The following is a 5,368-nucleotide window of genomic DNA, read 5'->3' on the forward strand; positions in this document are numbered from 1 at the left end:
GTAGCACATACATTGGAGCTAAAGTCTCCAGCAAGTATGCTATAATGGACCGGATGCCTAAAGGCCATGATTACTCTTCAATACACTTTTCCTGGCCAAGTAAATTTTGTAAATCAAAAGAGAAAAGAAATTGAGCCATGCAAGTTTTCTAAGGTACTAAACTGATTCCAGACATTAACTCTTTTTTACCATTTGTCTTAAAGTATTTAAGTATTTAAACAGAAGTTTAATCAGCCATATCAGAAATACTTCAAATGTAATAGTTTTATAAGATCACTGTCACAATGGAACAGATCAGTGTTGCCACTAAATGAATAGTTTAGGTGGAGTTTGTAAAAGAACGTTTTTCACAGAATTAACAAAGGAGGATGGTATGGAGGCCCATTTTCACCAGGTAAGAATTAATTATTGTGCTTTGGTAAGTTAAATTTATTCCTTTAAAAGTTATAATCACTAGATGAAAAGTTGGAATTGACATTCCAAGTCAGAATTACATTAAAAAAAAAAAATCGAAATTATGAGTCATAATTATGAGATTAAATTATGACATAACAAATTGAAACTATATGTGATAAAACATATTTAGTCACAATCATGAGATTAGAAAGTTTTAGAATTACATAAAATGTTTCAATTAGGAGAAATTAGATCTTATATATAAGTAATATTCAGAAATACATCAAAATTATGACAGTCATAATTATGATTTAACAAAGCATTTTTTTGGGGTCACAAGGGGTGGAAACAAGGCATGACATGAGGAATCAATCACGTTTGGCAAATATACAATATGAAACATAAATATATGTTTGTGTGTGTGTGTGTGTGTGTGTGTGTACCTACTTTGTACCCAAAAGTGAGCAAAACCCGACAAAAATCTCCATTTGGCGACATCCACATTTGTTACACTGTTATAAAAATAAATGAAACAACGTTTTTTTATGCAGAAAGTTTTCTGTGAGGGGTAGGGGTGGGTTTAGTTCACTAAGTGTTTAACTATCTGTATATAAAAACAATAGAAGTCTAAGTAAACTCCACCGTCCATCTGGTTGTCTAGAGTTTATCTCCTGCCACTGGATATTGGATTCTGGAGTGAAGCTGTGGAGATAGGGTTTGCGCACCTCTCTCTTCACATTAATCCACTCTCTGCGTATGCTATCACTTCACCGTACAAGTCCTTCGGCGATAGGGTAAATGTGACGGAGGCAGGTCTTGGATCAGACTGGCAGCCTTTAGCATGAGCCCTGCACGGAGGTGGCACAAGCATGATGGTCGTTGTGTGGATGGGTTGGAACAGCGTCCACCTTCGGTAGCTTCTTGTGTGACTGAGCAGCCCTCTTCAGGGTCCGCACTGCTCACCCCCAATCGGGGGGAGGGTCTAGAAAAGGTGACCCAAACATTGCCTGTTCCCTACACTCCAGGGCGACCCACCGCTGTCATCAAGGCATCCCATTACGCGGTCGAAAATATAAATCGAAACTATTAATTTTGGCTACATGGAACGTACGCACACTTCTTGATGTGCAGATTGGAACTGACCGACCCCGCAGGCGCACTGCCTTGGTTGCGAGCGAGCTTAACAAATACAACATCGACATTGCAGCTTTGAGTGAGACCCGACTCGCAGGAGAGGACTCGCTAATAAAAGTCGGGCAAGGATACACCTTCTTTTGGAAGGGCCTTCCAGAAGATGCCCCCCGTCTATATGGAGTAGGCTTTGCCATTAAAAGCAGACTGCTACAGAACATCCCAGAGTCTCCTGTGGGAATCAGTGAGCGGCTGATGACTTGGCGCATTCCCCTTGTGAAGGGTCGCTATGCAACCTTGATAAGCACTTATGCACCAACTCTGGATGCTGAAGAAAGCATCAAAGACGGCTTTTACGAGTCTCTTGACAGAGCTCTTCACTAAGTTCCTCACAATGATAAACTTATGCTTTTGGGAGACTTCAATGCCAGAGTAGGCACCAGCAACATGCTCTGGCCTGGGGTAATCGGGAAACATGGTTTAGACAACATGAACAGGAATGGCCTGCGACTCCTCTCCCTCTGCTCTGAGCATAAACTGGTCATAACCAACACAACTTTCCAAATGAAAAATAAATACAAAGCATCATGGATGCACCCCCAGATCAAAACACTGGCACCTACTGGACTACATTATAACCCGGCAACAAGATCTACATGAAATCTCCATCACTCGAGCAATGTGTGGGGCAGATGCTGGACAGACCATCGGCTGATCAGATCCAAGATACACCTAAAGGTCCGACCTCAACACGCCAGGCAACAACCCTCAAGACGGCTCAACGCTCGAGCTTTAAAATATCCTGACATCACTGCATCGTCCCGTTGCTGCTTGGCTAATAACCTTTCCTCCACTATCACTCATCCCCTACGCAATACAGCTGAAAGTGCATGGGCTAACCTTAGCTCAGCTATACAACAAGCCGCTTCCGATACAATTGGTTTCACCTCTAAACGTCACCAGGACTGGTTTGACGACAGCTCCCTTGAAATACTCAACCTTCTGGAGGAGAAGCGTAAAGCCCTCTCTGCCCACCTCTCCAATCCACAATCTCCCTCTCTACGCTCACACTGGAGTAAGATCCGTGCTGAGGTGCAACGACGGCTTCGCATAATGGAGAATGACTAGTGGCTTAGGAAAGCCCATGAAATTCAAGGTTATGCGGACACCAACAACTCTCAAGCTTTTTATGATGCAATACAATCACTATATGGACCCCAAAAACGTAGAATCACCCCTATCAGATCTGCAGACGGCACAATTCTGCACAAGGACAAACAAGAAATTCTTGAGCGTTGGGCTGAACATTTTAACACCCTCCTTAACCAATACAATCCGACTGACCCCACTGTCCTGCAGTGCCTTCCAATGCTCCCACCTGTGCATGAGCTAGATGACCCTCCCAGATTCTCAGAAGTCCTGGCAGCAGTACGAAGTCTCAAGGACAATAAGTCTGCTGGTCCTGATGGAATCCCTGCAGAGGCTCTAAAGAAAGGCGGGTATCTGCTCACCAAAAATCTCCACCAACTTATCCAGATAATATGGGCACAAAAAGCTGTTCCACAAGGCTGGAAAGACTCTCACATTGTCCATCTGTGGAAACAGTCGTGGGATATCCCTGCTCTCTGTGGCAGGGAAAGTATTAACAAAGGTCATGCTGTTTCGTCTTACTAAGCACATCACAGAGAGAATCCTTCCTGAGTCACAGTGCGGCTTCAGAAAGGATCGGTCCACCTCCGACATGATCTTTGTTCTACACCAATTGCAGGAGAAGGCTAGAGAACAGAACAAAGATCTGTTCATTGCCTTCATAGACCTGGCAAAGGCTTTTGACACCATTGACCGCCAAGTCCTTTGGGTCATTCTGGAGAAGTTTGGAGTGCCTCCAAGGTTTCTGGAAATCCTACAACAGTTTCATGATGGCATGCAGGCTCGTGTGATTGTGGGTACATCTCAATCCCCCTCCTTTCCTGTGCAGGTAGGAGTGAAACAGGGGTGTGTACTGGCTCCAGTGATCTTCAATCTCTTTCTGGCAGCATTCACCCTCCTCTCCCGCAATTCCCTCAGCCCCGACGATGGTGTTTGCCTACAGTTTCGTCTGGACGGGAACCTCTTTAACCTTCGCTGCCTGCAAGCCATCACCAAGACCACCACCACCACAATTCATGAACTGCAATGCGCTGATGACTGTGCCCTCCTAGCCCATAGCCCTACTGCACTGCAGCACACACTGGATGTTGTATGCGCAGTCTACCAAGCTTGTGGCCTACGAGTCAACATCAAAAAGACTGAGATCATTGCATAGACCAAGGCCCCATCCTTACACCTCCTGAATTCTACATCCATGGCACACCAGTAAAGGTTGTTCAGCACTTCTGTTACCTCGGAAGTATCCTAACACCCACCTGCCTCATAGACAACGAGATCCAGGCACGCATAAACCTCGCCTCCTCTGCCTTTGGTAGACTTTGATCTCGAGTTTTTGCTAATAAAGATCTCCGTACCTTCACCAAAGCGGCCATCTACCAGGCAGTCTGTGTTTCCACCCTGCTGTTCAGTGCGGAAGCTTGGACTCCCTACCGCAGGCATATCCGGTGCCTTGAGGGCTTTCACATCAGATGCCTCCAGCTCATACTAGGTGTCACATGGAAAGACAAAATCCCTCATGCAGACATCCTACAGCGCACTAACTCCAGCAGCATGGAGGCAACCATTGCTAGGCGGCAACTGCGATGGGTTGGACACGTTGTCCGCATGCCCTCCCACCGCCTACCCCGGCAGGTCCTCTATGGGCAGATATACGCAGCCAACAGGAGACCTGGGGGTCAGAAGCGTTGCTACAAGGACCACGTCAAGTCGACCCTGAAAAACTGCAGCATCAACCCTGGAGTCCTGGAAACAACTGCTGCCGACCGCCAGGCATGGAGCTCTGAATGTGGTCTGGGGGCCCAACTGATCGAATCATAGCGTACCCAACACAGAACTGTGCTACGTCAGCGCAGACACCAACGCGCCCAGCCACAACTACACCCATCCTCAGATTCAGCACTCACATGCCCCGACTGCGGCAGGACATGTGGCTCTCGGATTGGGCTTTATAGCCACCTTCAATGGCACCGCCGACAGCAGCGGCTGCCTCAACACTCCAACAACGCATCCTAGAAGTGACGTCATCTTTGAAATCGATGGACTGCATAAGAAGAGAAGAAGAAGTGTGTGTGTGTGTGTGTGTACATCCAGTTACTAGGTCATTAATGTCTTATGCTCTCTTTATTATCTTTCTAAAATTTCCAGTATAGCTTTTTAGCCTTTGACATACTCCCAGTGTGATCCTTTTTCTCAGTCGCACCACATTAACATATTCTACATCATTATTTTCACTCACCTCACATGCTGCCCCACCATCTGCATTCATATCGGGTCCAGTGTCTCGGCTCAGTGTCTGGCGCTTTGGCCTTTCTTTATTTTCCATATTTCCAAGTGCATGATACACTGTTGTGTATTCACCTTGTGGTTTGTAATCTGAATAGAGCTGATCCTTGTTTATGTGGCCATAAGAGAGTCGTTTATGTCCTTAACCTTTGCATTCAAAACACAGAGAGCTCTCAAATCAGGCATACATCATGAATGTGCTCTCACACGGTTAGCACTACAATGGGGCTTTCACTTTTTTTCTCTGCCCAAAGCAATAAATAACAGCAATTATGCATTTTTTGTTCATAGAGACAATCACCTGAACTGTAAATGCCATGTGAATATTCTTTCTGGAGCTGCAGCAAATGTATCCTGGCAAAGAATCAAGAGATTGCACAATATTACCGAGTAATGATTAAATATCGGT

General features: G+C 45.5%; 1 pseudogene; it reads left to right on the forward strand.

The window, feature by feature from the left end:
* Positions 1–368: 368 nt before the first annotated feature.
* Positions 369–3,832, forward strand: LOC132099189 (uncharacterized; annotated as a pseudogene).
* Positions 3,833–5,368: the final 1,536 nt, after the last annotated feature.

The sequence above is a fragment of the Carassius carassius genome, chromosome 2 (assembly GCF_963082965.1).
Source record: "Carassius carassius chromosome 2, fCarCar2.1, whole genome shotgun sequence".
NCBI lineage: Eukaryota > Metazoa > Chordata > Actinopteri > Cypriniformes > Cyprinidae > Carassius > Carassius carassius.